The sequence below is a fragment of the Canis lupus genome, chromosome 7 (assembly GCF_011100685.1).
Source record: "Canis lupus familiaris isolate Mischka breed German Shepherd chromosome 7, alternate assembly UU_Cfam_GSD_1.0, whole genome shotgun sequence".
NCBI lineage: Eukaryota > Metazoa > Chordata > Mammalia > Carnivora > Canidae > Canis > Canis lupus.
In genome coordinates this window covers 79,597,065-79,621,614 of record NC_049228.1, presented here as the reverse complement: position 1 = coordinate 79,621,614, position 24,550 = coordinate 79,597,065, and the positions used below count along the sequence as shown (strand labels likewise).

Here is a 24,550-nt window from a genome sequence, read left to right as displayed (position 1 = left end):
AAGAACCGACAATGTGCCGGGCAACTTGCAAACCCAGAGTGTGCAAGTTGCCCAGGGAGACGGTGACAAGCAAAAGCCAAAGTCCTGTGCTCCTAGAGGGTGCGGCTGGGTTAGGGAGGATGAACTACGTAGAAGGAGCAGTGGGGAGGGCACAGGGACTGGGATGAGGCTGCACCTGACCACAGGAGCAGAAAGTCTTTGCTGGAGGGGATGCCAAAGCTGAATCTGAAGGAACAATTAGGAGGGAGCCCAGCAAATGAGGGAAAGGTAAAGGTCACCTGGGCAGAGAAAACAGCACAAGGGAAGGCACAGTCACCTGAGCACCATTGGTGTAGGCGACAGGGTGGCGCACACATTCATCAGTGTGAAGGTTGGGCTGGTAGTGGGGACAGTTCATGAAGCATCTCTCATGCCTCCTTTAGACCTTGGACTTCATCCTGAAAGCCAGAGGGGTTTTTAAGATTTATTTGAGAGTGAGCATGGTGGGAGGAGCAGAGGAAGAGCCTCTCCAGCTGAGTCCCTGCTGAGTACAGAGCCCATGAGACCTTAACTGAGCCCCCTGGGGGCCCCTGGAAAGCTGGAGGTGTCTTATGACAGCAGGGCTACAACAGGAGACACAAAAGCAAAGCTGCCATGTTTGGTGTCCGAGTGGGGAGTATGGGACAAGGGATGAACAGGAAGTGATTATCCCTTGTTCGTGTGTGTCCTCGATCTCTCTGCAGCACGCTCTCATACTGCGGTGGCCATCCAGGCCCCACCACGGGACCCCAGGGCTCTAGGAAGCAAAGTGTGAAAGGTACAACAAGCCCGAGCAGGGGGGCACAAGTACTACTGCATTTGTTTTAGAAAGATTCCTCCAACCCTAGAAGTAAAGATGGACCCAGGCTGACAGGAGAACAAGTGTAGAGGCAGAAAGTTCCTTTAGGGAACTTCACTGCTCAAAATAAGAGGGGAGGAGGTAGCCATGTGAAGACAGCAGGAGCCACCAGGAAGGCAAAGAGACAACAGAGAGGGACGAATCCAAGGTTCCCAACTTGGGACACAGTGGCTGGCTGAGAATTTGACTCAACGTCCTAGGAATGAGAAGGTGTGAGGGGAGGGGAAGGCCTGGGGCGCCCACAGTGTGCCCGGAGAGGCTACCCAGCCGCACACAGGCTCGCCGCTCAGCAATCAGCACGCCAGGCCTTCGTTCTCATCACCCACCCTGTGCTGTTTTTTAGGGAGGATGGAATCAGGGCAGTGGGTTAAGTACTTCTTTTGAGGCACACGGCTACCAACAGTGGGGTCAGCAGGCAAATGCAGGCAGGCAAGCTCCGGAATCGATGTTCTTGATGATTCTGCCATGAAACCCAGAGACGTGTGGGAACATCCAGATGCCAATGGTCAGGACCATGTTGGCGGGCAGGTGAGGACTACGAAGGCAGTGCTCAGGAGACAGGAGAACCCTTAGGGTCTCGGCGTCAGCGGCTACCACGCAAGGACAGGCAGTCACCCAAAGGTAACGTGTCCAGTAAGGAAAGTCAAGGTCGGAATTCTGGGAAACACCAAGACTAAGAAGGGGAAATGGCAAAGGGTCCTTAGAGGAACAGATGTGGAACAACAAAAGAGAAGGACATTCTGGAAGCCAAGAGAATAAACTCAAGGGGAGAGTGCTCTTCACTGTCATAAAGGTGAAGAAGGATGAGAGAAAAAAAGAAAGAATGAAAGTCACTGGATTTGGCCCAAGTAAAGAAAACAATGGTGACCTTATGAAAAATCCTTCCTGGAGGTAAGGAAGGGGGAGTGAGCCCCAGTGGTAGAGAGAGGCCAGATGTGGGGAGTGGGTAGCGCAGACAGTGGACCCTGACGGGGGGCGGGGGGGCCCTCCCAGGAGGTGGCAGGCCGGCCCCTCGCAACCCGCAGTCCCCTGGCCTCCTGCCCTTCCCTCCTCACAGCAGCCATGGGGGTGGGGGATGTTGACCATGACGACGACGACGAGGAGTCCCCAACTCCACAGGAAGATGGCAGTGGGCGAGGAAACTGAGGCCAGAGCTGGCAGCCCCACCCCCGAGGTTAAAGTTACTCACTGTAGTGGCGACAGGCTCCTGACAAATCCTGACGAGCTGTCAGAATTACAAAACGTCACTGAAGTCACTAGGAGCAGAGCGGCTCCACGGAGCTCCTGCCTCCTCCCCCGCAGCAGCCCCTCTGGCCCTCAGGGCCTCCTCTCTTCCCCCTGCCCCCTGCCGCGCTAAGGCCTGCGCCCACTGCGCCTCCGCTCACACCTCAACATGGGCTCACACGGCCAGTTTCCTCGTTTTTTTAAATCAGTTTTGTTGAGGAACCATCAGCACAGACTCAGATGAACCAAACTGAAGCATATGACCCGAGAAGTCGGAAAACCCGAAACCTTCCTGGGACTCAGCACCACAACCCTGGAGCTCTCGGTGACCACAGGGCGCGGCCTGCTACCCCCCCCCCCCCCCCCCCCCCCCCCCCCCGCTTTCTACCTTTGCTAGATTTCAGGGACAGGGGATCATGCCTCCCGCACCCTCTGGGTCAGGTCTCCATCACCTAGTGCTTCATCCACGCTCTTCTTCATGGCTGAGCTTTCTGCCACATGAGCAAAGTGCAATGTGTTCATCTGTGGATCAGCTGATGCATCCTTGGGCTGTTTCCCCTTCTGAGCCATTAGGAATAAACCTGCTGTAAGCATTCTTACAAAGGTTTCTTTGTGAAAATACAAATTCTCTTGAATTTGAAAATTCTCTTGAATAAATACCTAGACGTGGAATTGCTCAATTGTACACAAGAAATGGTGGGCTTGTCCTATGTTCCCGCTGGTAAGTGCTATGCCAGTCCTTTTGGTTGTCAGCCCTTCCCCTAGGCGTGAACATAACTTGTGTTCCCCTAATGAATTTCCATGTCCCTAGTTTTGTTCTGCGAAGTGCGTATTCAGATCTTTTGCACATTTAAAACAATGGGCTGTTTTCCTTCTCCCTCCTTAGTAAGACTTCTTTAGATACAAGCACTTTATCAGGTATTTTTTGGTAAATATTCTCTCCCAGGAGGGGAGGGGTATTTTTTCATTTTCTTAACTGCCTTTTGAAGAGCAAAATTGAAGAATCTGATGAAGTCCAGTTCATCAAAATTTAAAGAAAGGTTTGTGTTTTTTGCCTTCTAAGAAACTTTTGCCTAACCTAAGATCACAAAAATGTTTGTGATTCGGTAGATAGGGCTTATAGTTTTAACCCCCCTATTTAAGGTCCGTGCTCCACTCAGATGCATGTAGGTGTGAAGTAACAGTCAAGGTTTATGTTCTTGGGTTGGTTTTGTGCATTATGAATATTTAACTGTTCTGGTGCATTAGTTGATAAGACGGTTTCTTCCCCCTTAAATCACCCTGACAGGCCTGTCAAAAATTTCATTGACCATAAATGCATGGGTCTATTTCTGGACTCCATTCCATTCCATTGGTCTATAAACCTACTGCGCTGCTCTGATTGCATTAGCTATAATTGACAGTTCATCTCGAAATGAGGTAGTGTTGAGTCCTCCTTGAATTTTCTTTGTCAAAATTCTTTTGGGTATTCTGGGTCCTTTGTACAGCCACATAAATTTTAGAATCAACTTGTCGGTTTCTACCAAAAAGATTGGTGAGATTTTGATTAGGATTGTGTTAAATGAATAGATAAAATTTCAGGATCTTAACAATACTGTCTGATCCATGAATATGAGATCATCTGGCTTATTTAAAAATCTTTAATTTCTTTTTAAAAAACTGAAAAATTTTATTACTGAAGTACAGTTGACATACAGCATTCAATATCAATTTCAGGTGCATAACATAGTGATTTTAAAATTACTTTCAGCAATGTTTCAGTTTGGCATGTATTTTAGTTATCCTTATTCTAGGTTTATTTTATATTTTTCTGCTACCATAAACAGTACAGCTTTTAAATTTCAACTTATGGGGATGCCTGGGTGGCTCAGCAGTTGAGCATCTACTTTCGGCTCAAGGTGTGATCCCAGGATTTTGGGATTGTGTCCTGCATCAGGTTCCCCGCAGGAAGCCTGCTTCTTCTTCTGCCTGTGTCTCTCATGAATAAATAAATAAATCTTTAAAAATAGTAAATTTCAATTTCTGATTGTCACATGAATATTAAAATACAATTATTGTTAAATACTGACCTTTGTATCCTGTGACCTTGCTAAGCTCATCTCTTCCCATTTTTTTGAAGATTAGGAATCTTTAAACCAAGTTTTAAATAAATATTTAAGCCAGTTTTAAGTTCTTTTCCAATCTGAATTATAAAATTTCTTTTTCTTGACTCACTGCACTGCCTAGGACCGTTAGTACAATGTTGAATAAATGTGAAAATGAATATCCTTGCCATTTTCTTGATCCTAGGAAAGAATACATTCAATATTTTACTATTAAGTAGCTATATTTAGTTATAAATTATCCATAGATGCCCTTTATCAGTTTGAGGAAGTCCTCTCTATACCCTATTAACTGATTTTTTAAAAAAAATCATGAATAGGTGTTGAATTTTGTCAAACGCTTTTTCTGTACTTGCTCAGATGATCATATGGCTTTAAGTCTATTAAATATAGTGGATTGTACTGATAGATCACGGAATGCTGAGGCAACCTCACATTCCTAGGATGGATCCCACTGGTTATCCTTTTATATGCTGAGGAGAAATAGTAAGAATGACGGCAGCTATCACTTACTGAGAACATATTCTGCACCAAGCACCTTACTAATCTTTTATAATTGTTAACTAAATTAACATACAACATGCTTAAGTGGGTACTACCACTTTCATTATATTATATAAAGAAAACTAAGGCATTAGAGGAGTAAATGAATTTGCCAAGTATTATACTTCACATAAGTGGAAGAGATAAAATTTATACCCTGGTAATCTGACTTTCAATTCTGCACTCAAAACCACCTTATTCTCTCTCATCAGGAGATCTGTTTTACTGATTATGGTGACTTTTTTTTTCTTTTTTTCCTGTCCTTCAGATTCACTTCCATTCCCCTCTTTTCGGAACAGAAAAGAAAGAAGTGACTGAAAGAAGTGACTTCATGACACAAGGCTGAGTCAATTATAATACCCCTTCCCTGGATCACAATGGATATATGCTCTCAGTTGGGCCAGATGGAAACTTCCCCTGGACACAAGATTTTTCTACTTAGGAACAGTGACAAAGACTGCTTTTCTTCTGGGTTAGAAGACTGTAGAGATGTTAAACTAGAGGTGTCTATGGTCATGATTTAGCTTCATGAAGAAAACCCACACACAAGAAGAGACATTGAACCTATGCTGAAATGGTGAAAGAGAAAGACACAGATTATCAATAAGCTGGAAAATATTCCGGAGCTGCTGACTCCCCAGTTCAAGTTTCTGGAACCTTGTCTTTGGAACCCTAACATCTGCATTTCTTTTGTGAGCTACTCTCCTCTAAGCATCCCTTAGGATAAGCCTCCTTTTTTTTTTTTTTAAACATATGCTAGGGCCTGGTATGGCTCACTCCTTCATCTCGAAGTCTCGTTCAAATGTCATCTCTTCTTTGAGGACTACCACAACCACTCTAGTTAAAATTGCAACCCAACCTTGGCACACCCTATTTTCTTTCCATTACTTTATTTTTTCCCCAGACTACTTTACCATTTTCTGAAATACTATATGCTTTTCTTATGTTTTTATTGTTTCTATCCACTGGAAAAAAAGTAGGCAAAAATAGAGCTTACAGACCAAATCTGGCCCACCATCTGTTTTTGCAAATAAAGTTTTTTTGTTTTTTGTTTTTGCAAATAAAGTTTTATTGGAACACAGCTACATCCATTCATTCATATATGGCCTATGGCTGCTTTTATGATACAATGGCAAAGCTGAGTAGTTGTGACAGAGATCATCTGGCAGCCAAAGCCTAAAATATTTACTATCTAGTCCTTTCAAGAAAGTTTCCTAACTCCTGCACCAGTATGGAAGCACCATGATGGGAGGAATGTTCAAATATGTTCTTATAATCCTAGCGCCTAGAACAATGCCTGGTGCACAGCAGGTATCCAAAACTGGTTCACTGAATAAAAACACAAAGTAAAAACTCCCTGAAAAGAAAGTACTTTTGTTAAATTTAAAATGTCAAAGTTTATCTGGTTTCTGACTCTTTGGACAAATACCTGACTTTTTATAGCCAGGGCAGTATCTTTTTTCATTATTTTACCACACTAGAAAAAACAAATATTCTCTCTCATTTACTTAGAAATACAATGGACTCACACTTCTAGTTTTTCCTGAGAGTAATCCTCCAATATTTTTCCTGTGTATACAAAACTCGTTGATGGCAAAGCTGACAGGGGCTGCTGCCAGACCGGATTTGGGATATAAGAAAAGAGTCAAGGATATCATCAAAGTTTTTACCCTAAGCAAATGGAATGATGAGCACATCATTTACAGAGACAGGAAAAACTTCACAGGGGACAGGTTCCAAGGAGATCATCAGAGGTTCCCTCTTGGATATGCTAGGTGTGTGATGCCTATTTGTCATCCAAGTGAAGAGTTTCAGGTGGACATTCTGGCTTCAGGAAAGCAATTCTGGTTAAAGATATGCATTTGGAAACGGAAACATGTATCTGGAATTTAAAGCCATTGCAATGGATGAGAAAATGGAGTATTTAGTACGAAAAGAAAAAAAGAGAGACCAAGAAAGGCTCAGCCCTGAGCCAGAAGTGAAGTAAGATTAGATGCTACGTGTAGATACTCTGGAACCCTAGCACAGTTCAGGTAAATACCAGTACCAGGTATTAGAAAGTAGGGCACAGATGAGGCCAGAGACATGAAGAGAGACTGAAAATCTATATGAAAAAAGTCAGGCTTTCTGCTCCCCTCCCCTCCCCCACTCAGCCCAGCGAGTTCTTTCTTTATATTGGCAGAAGAACGAAAGTGTTCACTCTCGGAAGGATAAAGCAGAAAGTGGACTGTGAGATGCAAGACACAACTAAGGATGAGTGTGCTGCCCTGAAAGCGGGCAAATAAGTAAGAGTCTAGAGGCTGAATGCTGACACCTCTGCCTTCAGCTCCCACGATCGGCTCAGAGAATGCTGTCAGCCAAGTCTGTATTCAAGGGAATTACTGAGGACTGCTCTCAGGAGAAACTGAGAAGTGCAAGAAAAAGTATCTGAAGATACTGATACTGGGGGGACGCGGGTTCTCCTCAAGAAACTCAGTCCAGGTGGACCAGTCTTCAGGAAGCCACCAGTCAACAAAGTCCAACCCAAGCACACAGAACTTCCAGTTTTTCAATGTCCCACTTTTAAATATGAACTCTGTCAAAGATCACCAGAGAGAGCCACTAAAATGACAAGCAAAAAAGAAAAAAGGAACCCAAATACAATAGAGATATGCAGGGAGAAGCTGAAAGCTCCCAAAATGTTACCACTACTAAGCTAAGGATGGGAATTAAATGTTGGCTGTGAAACAAGAAGGCAGTGGTATAAAAAGGAATATCAGACAACAACAAAGAAAGTGCAAATACGATAGCAGAAAGGAAAACTTCAGTAAAAGAGCAGGAAAATAAATGTGAAGAACTTTCCCAGAAAGTGGGACAGAAAAGACAGAGAGAGCAAACAACAGAAAAACGGCCAAGAGATGGTCCAGAGTGTAAAAGAGAATGTTTTAAGAGAACAAAGAAAATAGAAGGGGGAAAAAGTGGACATTATTAAAGAATTATTTCAAGGAAAAATTCTCAAAACTGGAAAACATGCATTTCCTGGAAGAGCCCACCAAGAATCCAGAAAATAGGTAAAAACAATTCCTCCACATAATAGCATATGATAGGAATTTTAAAACACTGCAAACAAAAGAAGGTCCTAGAAACCAAGAGAGAGAAAAAGAGGTAGGGCCATATACAAACTGTCAAGAATTACTATGGCATCAGACATCTCAACAGCTACAAAACAATGAGCAATGCCTTCCAAACACAGAGTCAAAATGACTCAAAATGTAGAATTCTGACAAATTTTGATTCGAAAGGTTAAAATAAAGATATTCTCAAACTGTCTAAGAAAGTAAATATCATGTTATAGTATATGAACCATCAGTGAACAGTATCTCATTAGAGATCAGTGGGGACTGATTTAACCTAAAAGTGCATCTGTACTGGAAGAATGGGGGGATAAGGCCCAGGCCCGTGTGTGTGTGTGTGTGTGTGTGTGTGTGTGTGTGTGTGTGTGTCCCCAGCTGCAGAGGAGTCTAAGGTGATGACTACTACTTTTGAAATCATAAAATGTTTTTCTTTTTCATTCCACTTCTCTGCTTCTCATGAAGAATCTTTCTATCTATTCAGAGAAAGTCGAGCAGGTTAATGATTGCCAACAAGAGTCAGGTAGCCTCTGTTGATGACAGATTAGATGGGAGGTGCGGGAGGAAGGAACATATCCTGGATGGCTCTAATAAACACAAACACGAGGGAAATCTAAAGATCTAAATAGCTTTGGTAAAATAAAAACTCATCAGAGTCCATGAAGATTGTTACTCATGAAATATGTCCCCTTGTACTTGTAGAATATGATAGAAATAGCAACTGCCTCTCATCCAAATCACATATTATTTGTTTTAATATGCTGCTTCATGCTCTTCAATTGCTGTATACCTATACGTGTGTTTTATAATACATATAACATAGCATTATGTGTACTGTGAGCATGGGGTTTTCTCCCCAAATACTAAGTTCACTTAAGCCTTGATTGTAGATATTTTTTACAGTGCTGCATACAACAGGGTCTAAAAATATGCTTGCTGCTAATGATTTGTCTTTCTTCTTTTTCTCTTCTGCCTTTCTTATTCCAGTAAAAGAAACTGCAGACATCAGTATTCCTACCTTACAAAACTGGAAACATGAGATCTTTATTTTTAGTAAAAAAAAAAAAAAAGAAAGAAAAAGAAAGAAATCTTATTTTTAAGGATCTAAAATTAAAATGAAGGAGATGGATAACTACATAATTATCTTCACTAAGAACACTGACATTTATACAAAGAAGCAAGGTCGGAGGAGAATAAACTGCCCATTCACATTTAATTAATTGACTTAATAACCATAAGTGTTTCTTTACATATATAATAAATAGCTTAAAATGCATTTCCATCCAGTACAAGTGCTACAATGACATTGATTTCATGGCACGTAAGGCAGAGTACAAAATAGGAAATGTCAGCACCAATAAATAGCTTTCTGACTATGGAGTAAGGCTTGTGAAAATGCAAATGTTTAGTGGGCTCAGCAGTATGGATAGCAATGCACAGAAACGTGTGTCCATCCTCACACTTGGTCAGCTAGAATCTATTTTGCTCTATATTTTAACACTCTGAGAAAATTCAGTAACTCATCTTCTTGAAAAACTCTGAAGGTAAAAGCAAAAGACACAAGGATATGCATTTATAAAACCTAGCGAGGACGGTTCCCACCAATTCAGAGTTGTTGCCCAAAAAAAACCACACATCTCAGCGAGAATTTGAAATTATGTTTATGATGTCTGGCATGATTTTCACTGTACAAGTGCACAACCAAAAATTACATGTAGAACCAAAAATAACTAGTCATGCAACAGAGCCAGGTAATCGACTAAACGATGGATCTTGTTAAAAAAAATTCTGAAACTTGGGAATTGAATTTCCACTGGTTAGGTGACAAAATAAGAAGTCATTAAAGGAAAACTGAAAGGTAACTAACAACTTTAAAAATGATGTTACAAGATTTATTACAAGTAAAAATATTTTGAAAGTAACGAATAGAATACATGATCTGTCAATACACAATCTGGTACCTACATTATGAAAAATATGAGTGAAATAAGAGATCCCATGTTTAGGTTGAAGAAAATTTTATTTTGCACAAATGTGTTCATGCAGATTTGTGTGTTTTTAGCCCTAAAGTCATTCAGTGGAAAAATGTCTAGTAAGTGGACATAATGGAAAAGGTTTGTTTTCCTAAGTAGATATTTTCCAATTTTGACTAAACTTGGTCAGAAATGCTATTTAATAAGAATGACCTAATTAAAGATTTTGTAATTTGATTTATCTCAAAGGAAAAACTTTATCCCTAATTTTAACTTACTTTTATACATCTCTCATGGATACTATGCTTAGAAATGATATTCTTATATAAACTCAGGTACAATGAAAGACCCAAAGTATGTTCCAATTAGTAGGCAATTCAAAAGATACCAAACTTATTAGAGGTTTTATGGTATTTTCAAGTGTATTAACGTAACAAACAGAAACAGATTTCCTGACTGGAAAGAACTTAGTTGTCTTTCTCGGTTACTCCTTCTCAGTCCCTAGAGAAAATTGTGCGCCAAACAGATAGCAAACCCATACTCTTAAAAAAACAAAAAAACAAAAACCCACAACTTCTGTAGCACGATGTCACTAATTTACGGCAACAAGTAGGACTGAAATAATATTGAATGACAAAATTCATCTGGAAAGTGGGATTATCCCCCAGTGAACACCAGGGGAGCCAGGACAGACAGTTTAGAAGTTACTATCACAGGTTGGAAGGCACTTCCTAAGTAAGTATAAAGAAATTTCCTCTCAGAGGAAGCCTACCAAATAAACTATGTTTACTGTATGTACGACTTTACAAAGACAGTCACAGGAAACATGACACTAATCACTGTATTTAGAAAATACTGCATAACATCTACTTTTCTATCATAACACAATTTATCAGGAAGATATTTTCCAGGTAGCTGGATCCTTAATGTGAGGATCCCAACTAGGACTCCACGATTTCTTTTGCTTAGCTCTTAATCTTAATTCAGCAAGTATAATTAGTCTTTGGGAGGGCTATAGGAACAGGAAGTCTTAATTGGAATTATAGGTCTTTACTAGTAAATGCCTTTTTTCAACTTCTGCCAAACTCATTACTATTAAAAATCTTTGGATTTATGAAAACTATCTTTTTATTTCAACTTCCTTTCAACCTTAGAGTACTTAATGACTAATTTATACTTGACCTATATGCTTTTGATAGCTTCCCTTCCCTTTCCCTTGAATATTTATCCCATTTCTTCTCTGAACATAATTTCAAGGGCACAGATGTTCATTCCTGTTCCTTCAATTTTTTTGCAAAGCCTACTGTATACATAAAGGGGGTTAGTTACCCTCCTTCTCCGTGTTCTTTTTAAACAAATATATACAGATCAACCAAATTCTTAAAAAATATGGCTGATTATTGGTGGAAAAAAATATACTTTTAAGTTCAAGTTTAGAAATACTTTTCAGAAAAACCAAGAAACCAAATATATTATTTATAGCAACTGCATAGGAAACCCACCTCTACCATGACTCATTCTCAAATATAGGAGCAGCCCCCACCCTGCCCCTAAAGGCATAAACCCAAACCACAAATACAGAGAGAAAGATTCCATGTATGAATCAGTGCCCAATGGAAAACTATGAACTTTAACTCAAAGTCTTATTAATCTGACTTAACACAATTCTCAACCAGGTAAGTTATTATTAGCTTCCTCAGCTAAAACTTCTAAATAAAAAAAAAATAATAATAATACAAAGAAAAAGGAAAAAATTAAGAGTAGTGTAACCAAAGACATGGAAGAGTTCTGATGTTAAAGGAAGAGCAGACTCAGAGTTCTACTGCCGTTTAGCACAATGGTCCATGTTTATAGTGACTACTTTGCAGTATCAAGAAGACTCAAATGTACACAAGGTCTTGCACTTAAAAACTCCAGAAAGACTGCAACTGCAAGATCTCTTATCTAAAATACCTTTAAACCATTTTAAGGTAGTGCTTTCATGAAACATACTTTTGTTATCTTGAGTATGTAGAACTCCTAATTCCCAAGCATGCTAGATAAATGGGGTATCACTTAAATTGGACTTTTAAGCCTGTAATATTTGAAGGCACAGTCCCTTTTAGTTTTGGGTTAAGTTCAAACATCAGAGTTATTAGAGTATCAATCAGAGTATTTCTGTTATAAAGTTATAATGTCTTTCAGTTAAAATATATTTAACAATACAGGACATAAACCATCAGTGATCCTTACAAATTATTATTAAATGTTCTTTCAGAACATAGCTCTTTCTTACAACTACTAATTACAGAGGTAGAATTCTATATGTACTTGTAAAAATATCACCATTTCAAGACAAAATTAGAGCTCAAAGGGAGTTGAGCAGAACCTGATAAGAAATACCAGGTTTTAAGGACCGTGGTTAATATTTAATCGTATAACTGCCCCCCCCCACCCCAATCAATTTTCCTAAGACCCGGACATAAATTCATGCTCTGTGCTCCCCCTGCTGGTTCTAAAGCTAGAGTTAATCCCATTCTCCAGAGATTTCCCATGACAACACTGATGGCACCAGTAGGTTATATTTGGGATCTCAAAGATGTAAGCCTGCTCCTTCCTTTGAGTAGGGAGGAGAAACCACTTAACCAAAGGGCACGCAGGGTGTTGAGAAACACACTGTTGACTTTTCATCCGATGCTCCTTCTATCCCACGATGACCTCGATGTCTTCACGTACGAGACTGTTACTGAACTACACTTTGCTGTGAGTTACCTAAAATGGGCTACCTCTGAGCTGTACCCAGGCTTTTCACCACAGCGTTAATGAAGATTCGGTACGGACACACTAGGCAAAAAGAGCTCCCACGATTCTAGTTTTTCCTCGTTTTTCTCGGTCAGCGCCCAGTTAAGGTAACTCACCATAAAGGTTCCTAACACATTGAATATTTAAATTTCTCCAGTGTGCTTCTACCATTTGCTTCAATAAGTCACATGGCACAACATATGCCTTAGAATACATGGGCACCATACTATAGGTCTTCATGTTAGGAAAAACCACCAAGTCATTCTGCTGATGATGGGGAGGGACAGCAACTGTCTATTGAGTGCCTATTACGGTCCAAGGACAGGGTTGGGCCTTTATAGAAATTTTTCCATAGGCAATCTGTAAGGAAGGCATGACTGTCCCTGTTTTACAGAGAAGGAAGCTGAGGGAAAGTAACTTGCCCAAGATCTGTTCAATAGCCAGTCTCTACCACTTCCTCTGTACCTAACTCTTGATATTTTGTTCTTCAGTCAACAGAGATCATAACAGTAAAAGATACCCTACCACCAGCACCACCACCCCCACCTCCTGCAGAAAAGCAAGCTTTGAGCAAAAGATACTTTATTAAAAACATGAAGCTGTGTGACTTCTTTTAAAATTTAAGCTGAAGTAGGGAGGGTTAATACTCTATTTTTAGCAAAGTACATGGTACATACCACAAATGTTCATTAACTCAGCATACACTAGTATTTAATGCCAATTGACTTTTGTATAATTGATGTATTTAATTTTTTGTCAAGTAGTGTGGGGAAAACTGAAAACACTAGCTCTAGTCTGATAACAGTACTATTTACACAGACACAAACAGTCTGGGATTAAAGAATTTAATCTGTTCAGACAAAAAGTAAATATTTATTAAGCTAAAATATACAAGTCTATCTTTGTAGGGAAGAGACGTTTGTTTCTTGATGAAAGATATAAATTGTTATCTAAACCATGGGCAATTTTTATTCAAAGCAAAGTTTAAATTGTGTTCCTCCTGCAAACGGAAAACTAAAGACAACGGTGCCTATTCTTGTTCCCTGGGAGTGTTAGTTATTTTCACAGAAGGGAATCATGCTAAAGTATTCAAACAGGAAAATAGTGTTAAAATGAACTTATTTCTTGATAACTTATCAGTAACCTATTTGGACAAGACGACAGATGTCAACATTTTAGAAATGAGAAAGTAGTAGAAACTCGGGGGTCATAAATTCAAGTCCCACAGTGGGCATGGAGATTACTTTAAAAAAATAAAAAATTTTAAAAAATTAAAAAAAAAAGTTAATCCCTCTTTTCAAAAGATTAAAAAAAAAAAACAAAAAATGAGAAAGCCTAGAATAAATTCAGACTTCAGGAACTCAGGGGAAATGAAATGAATGTAAATTTTAACTTCCATAATTTAAACAATGTGATAAACTTACTACCTGAGGAAGCATCATATAATACTGATGGATACAAATTTTTCAACTGAAATGACAGATTAAAAATAGCCTTGCTCTCTCTCAATGTCTGAAGAAAGGAATCTTTAAAATTTATTTATTTATTTATTTATTTATTTATTTATTTGGAATTTAAGATAATTTAGACATTATCTTATAATATTTATAATATTTATAAGATTTATATATTTATCTTATAATATCTTATAATATAAACATAAAACATATTTTGTGTTTAAACACCAGTCCTCTACCTACTAGCTGTGTGAACTTGGGCACTTCACTTTCTTGAGACTATATCCTTCTATGTAGTAAGGAGGCCAGCAACAGCTACTAAGACTTGCTATTAATGGCCAAGAGAAAGGGAAACACCCTTATAGGGAGCGTGACGAAAGGCTACCAGTCAGTTCCAACTGATGAGCAGCATGGAGAAATGTGGGTTCTGGGTTACCAGCTATGCCAACTTTTTTTCCCCAAGATTTATTTACTTCTTAGAGAGCGAGAGCACACACATGAGCAGGAGGAGCAGAGGGAGAGAGAATCTGAAGCTGACTCCACACTGAGCACAGAGTCTGACATCGGGCTGGATGGACCTCAGGACCCTGAGAACACAACCTGAGTTGAAACCAATATTTGGCCATTTAACCAACTGACTGCGCCACACAGGCACTCCCCAGCTATGTCAACTCTTAATTGTTGTATGTTAGCAACAAATTCTGACTTTTTATAAATACTGTGCAAACCAAATACACCAGCTCTCAAGGCTGAGTCTGGACCACCAGCCATCAATATGTAGTTTCTGTTTTGGACAATTACTGGATGTGCTACATGCCATCCAGAGGAGAAAAGCATCTGGACTCAAGGGTATTCTGGGGTTACATGGATATTCTAAAACAAAGAGATGTGCTCTGGCAGGAAAAGTCAAGAGTTAAGGTTAACATGATTTTTTTTTTTTTTAAGATTTTACTTATTTATCCATGAGAGACAGAGAGAGAGAGAGAGAGAGAGAGAGAGAGAGAGAGAGAGAGGCAGAGAGAGAAGCAGGCTCCCTGTGGGGAGCCCAATGCGGGACTCAATCCCGGGACTCCAGGGTCATGCCCTGAGACGAAGGAAGACACTCAACCGCTGAGCCACCCGGGTGCCCCGGTTAAGGTGATTTTATGAGAGAAACTCAAAGCAAAAAAGCTTGTCTCCCTGGCACAACATGGTTTTGAGGTAACTCGGAACTAAATTTACATTCCAATTAAAAATTTTTATATAAACATATTTTAACTTAATTTCTGATTCTCCATCTAATAAAGATAATGTGATCCCCTGTCCTCTAAACCTCTGTAATATAAATCCAAATTTACTCAACATACAATGTTGACTAGAAGTATATTTATTTTATTGATCTCAGGAAATGAACTTCTGGTTTTATTGATTTTCTCTATGGCTTTTGTTTTCTATATCACTGAGTTCTACTCTCTGTCCCTTGTCTCCTTTTGGTTTAATGTGCTCTTCTTCTAGTTTCTTAAGGTGAAAGCTGAGGTCATTGATTTGAGACTTTTGTTCTTTTCCAACATGTTATAGGCATTAGAGGCTACAAATTTCCCTCTAAATACTGCTTTAGTGGCATTTTGATCTGCTGTATTTTCTTTAGCTGAAATAAATTACTTTTTAAAGTCTATTCATTTCTTCTTTGATCTATGGGCTATTCAGAAGTATGTCGCTTGGTTCCCAAATTTGGAAGATTTTCCAGAGAGCTTTTTTGTTATTGATTTCTGTTACAATTCTCTCATGGTCAGAAGATACACCTTCCATGACTGGAATCCTTTTTACACTTACTGAGGTTTGTTCGATGGCACAGAATGTGATCTTTCTTGATAAATGTTCCCATGTACAAATGAGAAGAAAGTATGTTTGGCTGTTATTGGTCGGAGTGTCCTATAAACATCACTTAGTTCAAATTGGTTGATAGCGTTGTCTGAGTTTCAGATGTTCAAACTCATTTTGTCTACTTGTTCTACAATTAATGAGAAAGAAGTATTTGTGGAATTGTATCTATTTCTCCTTGTAACTTTCTCTCTCTCTCTCTCTCTCTCTCTTTTTTTTTTTTTTTTTTTTTGCTTTTTAATCTTGAAGCTCTGTTCTTTATTTGGTGCATTTAGGGTTCTAATAGTTCCCTTGACAAAGTGACTCCCTTGTCATTATGAAATGGGCTGCTTTATTCCTGGGAATACCTTGTGCTCTGAGGTCACTCCCACTTTCTTTTGACGACTGCTACTGATGACATTATGTCCCATCACTTTTGCCATTAGTTTTCTCTTGGTCCTGTTGATTCTTGCTTCCCTATTTCCCTTTTTTTCTGCCTTCCTTTAGATTGAGTATTTGTATGATTTGATTTGTTGATTTATTAGCTGTAACGCTAAACAGTGGTCTGGAAATTCTATCACAACAGTAAGCTGCAATATTCACAGGGCTCACCACCTTCTTCCATTCACTTGGGATTAGTTTCTTTCGTTGCCTGATGCCCAGTACATCGAAAACCACTGTTTCTTATGTTTTATCTGTTTTTGTTGTTGTTTCGTGAAGGGTAAGTAAAAAGCAATCTTTAAACATTTATGTGAAAAAAAATTTAGAAATTGTACATAGAAAACTTAACGAGCACTGGAGAAAACCAAAGATTTTTAATTTTTTTCTTTACTTGAGTTTGTGCTGTATAATTTTTCCCAACCTCTCATCATCACGCTATTTTAAATTTCACCCTGATTTCTCAAATATGACACTAAATATATGTTTACTTCACTTTGTGTGGAAAATTTACTACTTTAAAATAATCCCACTAATTACGTGCTTTGTACCACTATCTTTTATTTGCATCATTAGTCTCCTGTTGTAGATTATAAATGCCAATCACTGTAGTCTTTTAAAACTTGTTTTTTTCGCTGTAGAAATCAACATACTAGTATTCTCTACTTTTTCAGATAACACTGCGGCACGATGAAGGAAGAGCACAGAGCAGTTTTGCGCTTCTGGTTCAAGCCCACCATGCTCTACTTCATTTCACGCACTACCCATGTTGATTTGCTTCCCGAACATACTATGCCTTTGTACTCACACTAACCTCCTGGCCTCTATTTCCTTTTCCTACATCAATCAGCCTGGCAAAATTCCACTCACCTTTACAGTTACAAAAAACATGGATCACATTTTCTAGTTTATCCATGTTTATCTCCTTCACTAAAATATTAAGTTCTTGAGCATGGGGATAATTCACTTTGGCCTCCTTGGTGCCCACTACAACACACATATACATTTAAAAGGTTCTCAAAAAATGTTTAATTGAACTAAACTCAGAAATAGATAAAATTTGGGATAACAGCAGCATGTTATGGACTGAATGTATGTGTTCCTCCAAAATTCGTATATTGAAGCCCTAACTCCCCAACGTAACTCTATTTGGAGTAAGGAAGTAATTAAGGTTAGTCAGGATCATAGGGTGGGGCCCTGATCCAATAGGATTACTGTCCTGAGGACACTCCTGAGTGACCTCTGACCCTCTCCCTCTGACCTCGCACATACCAAGAACGGATCCCTTGAGCATACAGCAAGAGGCAGCCACCTGCAACCCCAAAGGAGAGCCCTCACCAGACACCAATCCTGCTACTACCTTGATCTTGGACTTCCAGCCTCCGGAACCATGAGAAAATAAATGTGTGGTGTTGAAGCCACCCAGCCTCGTATTTTTCTATAGCAGGCTGAGCTCATATATACAGAGAGGTGGTTAAGATGAAGCTATTCCTCTTGCCCAACCAGAAGGCAAGTAGGGTTCCTGGGTCTCCAGGGCCAGTAGTACAAACTCTTCAGTTGAAAAAACATATATTTCTGCCTTTTCTCCAGGCGGCTATACTTGAAACAGTGCTGCTAGTTCGTCCTTAGCCACTGCCAGCACCACTCACTCCAAACCAAGATCAGATTGGCTGTCACCCTGTTTACACATAATTCAACACTAAAAGGAAGCTCAACTCCCTAAGGACTGGGTTACTGAGGTATTAGAGAAGCTCACATTTTTATTCCATCACAGAGTTCTAGTTACTCCAACACTATACATCTTAGAGCATTATGATGGGAAGAACCATCCTTTATGTCCTTTATGACAAAAAAGCTGAAGAAACATGGACTGTGGACAGGGGTCCTGGTTTTGGAATAGTGTAGCCAGAGAGGGCTTTACTGAGGAGGTGATATTTAAGCACAGATCTAAAGAAAGTGGAGGTGTGAGATATGCAGCTATCTGAGGAAAGAATATTCTAGGAAAAAGGAAAAATAAATGTAAGTGCACTGAAGAAGGGCACATTCAAGTTGAATTATTGGTAAACATCTCATAGATCTCTTTAAATGATCTTCTGAAGCTTAAAAAAAAATCTAAACTCCATCAGTATTTTTATTTGCCAAGATCATCCCATCCCGCCCCTAGCAAAAGTAAGTTTCATCTTCCTTACTTAAAGCAGAAAAGTAAATGACTACTCTTTAGCCATCAATCCCCTGCAGAACAGAAACTGGATCTGAAAACATGATGCTGCTGAAAATATCTTTAAGATTTACTTGAATACAAAATGAGAATTACTATGTTCAATAATTCAATAAGAGGACTGAAAAATCCATTTACTTTCGAAAAGTGAGAATTGGCATAGCTAACAGTGAGAATGTGAGCTGTACTACATTAAAGCCGGAATGAAAAATAGTTTTCTAAACTTATTTTTCTTTCATTACTGAACTAGCATTACAAATAAAAGGCACAAAGCTACCAGCAACACCAGCTAGCTTAAAGTTCTTATTGCTTTAAATTAATCTAAACGGAAAACAGGCTAACTACCAAAACATAGAGGCAGTAGTTGCTGTGGGAAACATGGGTAATAGTATCAGCAGAGCATGGGCGCTTAGGATGTGGCATTAGCATCAGCTAAGTGCCCTGTGTACATTATCTCATTTCAACCTAGTCCTTCCCTGAGGGACGGGTTTCCCTACTATCTCCAACTTACGTGGTAAAGACTGCCAGCTACTTAGTGGCAGGATGAGCTGAAGCCTAGGCGGCCTGGCCCAAAACCGAAGCACCATGCCACCACATAACCATGAAAACGTCAACATCTTGGAAATCAACCTCAGTGACAAGTCTGCTAATCTTGGCCAGGATCTGATACTTAATTATTTACAGTTTCTCTCTCTCTCTCTTTCTTTTAAAGATTTTATTTATTTATTCATGAGAGACACAGAGAGAGGCAGAGCCACAGGCAGAGGGAGAAGCAGGCTCCATGCAGGGAACCTGATGTGCGACTCGATCCCAGGATCATGACCTGAGCCAAAAGCAGATGCTCAACTGCTGAGCCACCCAGGCGCCCCTTTTTCTTTTTCCTTTTTAAAGATTTATTTGACAGAGACAGAGAGAGAGAGAGAGAGAGAGAGACAGAGAGAGGCAAATGAAGAAGTAGACTCCCCGCTGAGCAGGGACCCCCCCCCCCCCCACAAAGTGGGTCTTGATCCCAAGACCCTGGGACCCATGACTTCAGCTGAAGGCAGATGCTTCACCAACTGAGCTACCCTGGCACCCCTACATTTTTTTTTTTTTTTTAAGGAATAGTATGATGTATCACTTTCAAAGAGTGATATTTAAGCAAAGACCTAAGGAAAGAGTTCTCTTTTATTCTCCTAAATGTCCTGGTTTGAAGAATAAATTGCATGGTCCGTCATTTGATAATCACTTCATTTTTTTGCTTTGCCTATTCACTTTCGTATCCAGTACAGAAACATGTTGGTCCACCATCATTTTTTTCTGGGGATGCCAGTTCCCCATACCTCTCCTCATCAGCGGGGCTCTCTCAACGATCAGAGCACAACTGTCTCCAGATGGCTTGACTGTAGTTACACCTGAATGTTCGGTCTCCTCTCCTCCCACACCCAGTCCTGTCCCTGCTCCTTCCTCCTAAGTGAACCCTTTGTCTCCTTCGCCTACTCTTGCCTCTATTTTCTTTCATGTCACTCCCCACACTTGGAACAACCTACTAATCTACCAAAGATCTATCCTCAAATCACTTTTTAAAAGTCACTTTAGTGAGAGAAGCCTACCCGAGATCACCCATACACCCACCTGTCCTATTTATGGATCAAATCTGTCAGATGAACCTCTTGGAGACTCAAACTTGAAATGTTTTTGCTATTATATTATTAGGAGGTTTTCACCATCTTCACTCACATCAAAAACAATGTGACTCCTGACCAACTTTACAATATCAAAGTAGGGCCTTCAGGTATACCTACAGCCACTAACTGAAAAGAATTTGTATTCTAGAGAGATCTTAACTAAAAATGATAAATCCAACTACTGACTTCAGAGCATCCAGAGATAGTCAGATGTGCTTATTTGATTGTTGAAAGGAAGACCATACTCACTGGTCTAGGACACAATCTAAAAAAAGACCCTTCCCTTGCCCACACTTTAGTTGGGTTCCTGGGTATGAACAGGTTCCATCCTTGGACATGTCCTCTAGGAGCCCAGTGTTCATAAGAATCCTGTCAAGCTGATTTGGCCAGAGTCCCCCTACCCTTAATATCTGATCAAATTTCATCCTCTAGTATCCCCTAAGTAATATCTGATCACCCTAGCCTTCCTTCAGTGTGAATCCTGCTACATCAGTTTTGTGAAGAATCACCCTACTTTCTTAGTAATTCTCCATCTGCCAACACTCACCTCCCCCAAATCTGCTCCTTGGCTATAAGCCCACTTTCCTTTGTTGTGTTCAGAGTTGAGAGCCTGATCTCTCTTCCCTACTGCAAAACCCCACTGTAGCGGTCCCCCTGAGTAAGTCTGCCACACCTTCTTCAACAAAACCCAGACATGTACACAGAAGATGAGTATTCCTTTTTTTTTTTTTTTTAAGATTTTATTTATTTATCCATGAGAGACACACACAGAGAGGCAGAGACACAGGCATAGGGAGCAGCAGGCTGCCTGTGGGGAGCCCAATGCAGAACTCAATCCCAGGAACCCGGGATCCTGACCTGAGCCAAAGGCAGACACTCAACCGCTGAGCCACCCAGGTGCCCCCAGAAGATAAGCATTCTTTTTTTTTTTTTTTTTTTTTAAGATAAGCATTCTTAAGGCATATTAAGAATAATACGTCTTCTTTGTCAGTGGGTACTTTGTGGTACAATGACAGATACTGAAAGAAATAAGGGAGTCTTTAAGATGTGGCTGTTTGTAAGTGAGAAATTCCCCTCAAGACTATGGGTACGGGGGCACCTGGTTGGCTCGGTTGGAAGAGCGTGTGACCCTTGATCTTGGGGTCATGAGTTCGAGCCCGCACTGGGTGCAGAGATTACTTAAATGAATAAAAACTTAAAAAAAAAAAAAAAAAAAAGAGTATGGGTACAGTTGTGTGCCTTCTCCAGGGCAAAAAACCTTCACATTTATGCTTCTAGTCAAACTTCTAAATGGCATGTAGTGTGCCCAGGAAGCAACACGCATATACTTTCACAGTATATAGCCCCCAATGTAGTTTAAAAGACAAGCAATCTATATGTACTATCCGCCAAACAAGAAGTTAAGCCCAGAAATTAACCAAATAACAAGAATGTAGGCAAACAGAGCAACAGGAGAATAAGAACAAACAACCCAAGAATTGTGTGCATAAAGGAGTTGCATTTACAAATCTGTAATCAACGTCTCTTATTTTCTTTCTATCATGATTCTAGCTCATGTGGATCATCTTTCAGTGGAACCACAGGTTCTTATTATACACACATTCGATATAGAAATAGATTGCTATTGTCATCATTATATCCACAAGAGGAAGGGAGGGACTAGAAAACCAGACAGCGAGAGTAAAATAAAATGTCTCTAAACCATGGTAACAGGAAATGCCACAGACTTTTGCCAACAGTCACATCAAGTGTCATGCAAAATTTTGTAGCCTGGATCCCTCTTGCATCTGCAAGCGTAGTGCCTGGGCATAGAAATCCAAAGACAGTGACTGATACTTCAAAAGGCATATTAAAAAAACAAACAAACAAAAAAAAACAAAACAACAACAGCAAAAAACCTGATGAAAATCTCTTTTCTTTCCTTTAAGCTAGACTCCCACAACACATTGCCCCAGTATTTTGCCTGCTATAGTAACACGTTGTTATACAAGAGAAAACAGCAAGAAGGAAAAAAACCACAGGTGATCGCCCATTGTGTTTTATTGACCAGTATTTAATCTGCAATGAGGCTCTCCAACCTGACCATTTAAGGATAGTAAAAGGTTCTCCAGAGACTACTGTACAACAAGCTAACCTATAAAAAATATTCCAGATGTGCTTTTCTTACTGAATATGTAGCAATAAATATACTTACAGCTATGTATTCACTGGTTCTAGACTGACTTAATGGCATGTCTTTTACTTTGTAACATTTTATAGAAAAGATACTAAAATATCATTGTACATAGTTCCACTGCTACCTTTAAATGTGATTTTGTAAGTTTAGGGCTAAGGGATAGGACATAAATCCTAAAAGGTGGGCCTACCTGAACAAGACACAAATTGCTCTCTCGGCCAGATTCCCAGTGCTGCCACAGCCCTGGAGGTGAGGATGTGGAGGCTGTACAGTAAATCCTCAAAACTTCTACTGTCAGAAGTAACAGGGACTTGAATTTCCTACTGGCTTATACTATGTGCTACTTGAAAATGAATGCACATAAGAAATTCCTAGTGTCAACATGAGATACAACAAATATAAACATTTAAAAACCCTATGTAAACCTTATCTGCATTAACACACCTATAGACATATGTGGACTGTTAACTATACTTCTAAATCTCCAAGAAAGCTTCTGCTTATTATTATTTTTTAATATCGGAAGAGTGGCACAAGTGGTAGTCATTAGACAGAGGAATGGCAAGGAAGCCTTCAGACTTTTAGTCACTATTAGAAATCCTATCCAGTTGCAAATTGCTCTTTTCTTTTCCCAGTGGCAAGTAAAATGTGCAATTTATCCTTTGGGCTACCTTGAAAATCTGCCTAGAAATGTTTGGTTAGTAAAATCTAGTTAAAAATCTTTTGAGAACAGCTTGTATCTATTACTTCGAGAAGAAAAAAAAAAAAATCAAACCTATGTCAAAAATTAACACCAAACTTAGACATTCGAAATGTCTATGTAAGGATTTTTTTTTTTTTTTTTTTTAAAGATTTTATTTATCTATTCATGATAGTCACAGAGAGAGAGAGAGAGAGAGAGGCAGAGACACAGGCCGAGGCAGAAGCAGGCTCCATGCACCGGGAGCCCGACGTGGGATTCGATCCCGGGTCTCCAGGATCGCGCCCTGGGCCAAAGGCAGGCGCCAAACCGCTGCGCCACCCAGGGATCCCTATGTAAGGATTTTTATAAGGATTAGGAGCTTTGAAAACCAGGAGACAACATGTTTAGACGGCAGCAGCCACACTGAATGGTCCATACACAGAATTTAGAGGACTGAGAAATACAATTTTGAATTTCTGTCTATAGTCTACATTCCAATTTTAAGTTTTCATCAGTTTTATAAACTATCTCCAAGTGAAATTGTGAGTGTGTAGAGAATAAAAGTTGCAGACCTTAACACAATTAGTTGAAAATACCTAATCATCAAATAATAACAGATTTGTAGTGGGCTCTAAGATGGGTCAAAATAATTTCAAAAATAAAGTTACTTAATAAAATCATACCATTGTTACAAGGCTTGATGGGAGGCAGAAAAAGGTTAAAAGTGAGACTTTCAGAGCCAGAATACTTGGGTTTCAATACTGGCTTTACCATCTACTAGCAAGGTATTAAGATATCCTGTGCATCACTTCCCTCATGTGTGAAATGGGGATAATAATATTCAGTATCTCAGAGAGCTGCCTAGAGGATTAAAATAAAAATAGTTAATAATTAGAACCATGTCTTTTACTGATCAAGAACTCAATAAATATTAGCTGCTTTTAGCACTACTGGGCAAAGAAAATATTTTGTATGCATGATCCAAGATACAGCCTTTGGAAAATCTATACTGCACATCTCAAGTTCATTTAAAAATTAATTTTTAATAAACTGCCTCTTATAGACAGCTAGTTCACAGAATTGTACAAAATGAGTGGCCTGTTGGAACACATCTGATTCCAGTTTAGATCAATGTAAGAATGCACGCGGAAAAATGCCTAAGAAAATTAGGAACTCTTCAGTTCCCATTCCAGCTCAAATCTGTAGGGTGGAGACAAAAAAATGTAACAGGAATGAATTGAGCTTTTTGAAAAATAGAAGAAACTATCTATTGAGAGTAATTCATTCCACACATGTATGGGGAGATGTGTTCCTCTGTTTCTCATGCTGTGACATCCAGTAAAAATGAAACTCTGATCAGAGCAGAGATTCTTAGAGACTTGGATTCTACTTCTGCTTTGTTGTGTGGTCTCTGCCAAACCATTTAATTTCTCTATCGTCTCCTCTGCTTCCTCGTCTTTTGT

General features: G+C 39.5%; 1 protein-coding gene and 1 long non-coding RNA gene across 7 annotated transcripts in view; both read right to left on the bottom strand.

The window, feature by feature from the left end:
- DYM (dymeclin) overlaps positions 1-24,550 on the bottom strand; it is a 343,179-nt gene that overhangs the window by 104,849 nt on the left and 213,780 nt on the right. The window lies entirely within an intron of this gene.
- On the bottom strand, positions 16,139-18,129 carry LOC111096837. Its single transcript, XR_005362723.1, has 2 exons — positions 17,705-18,129; positions 16,139-16,601 (listed from the first exon to the last, which is right to left on the bottom strand). It is a non-coding gene; the product is annotated as an uncharacterized LOC111096837 (long non-coding RNA).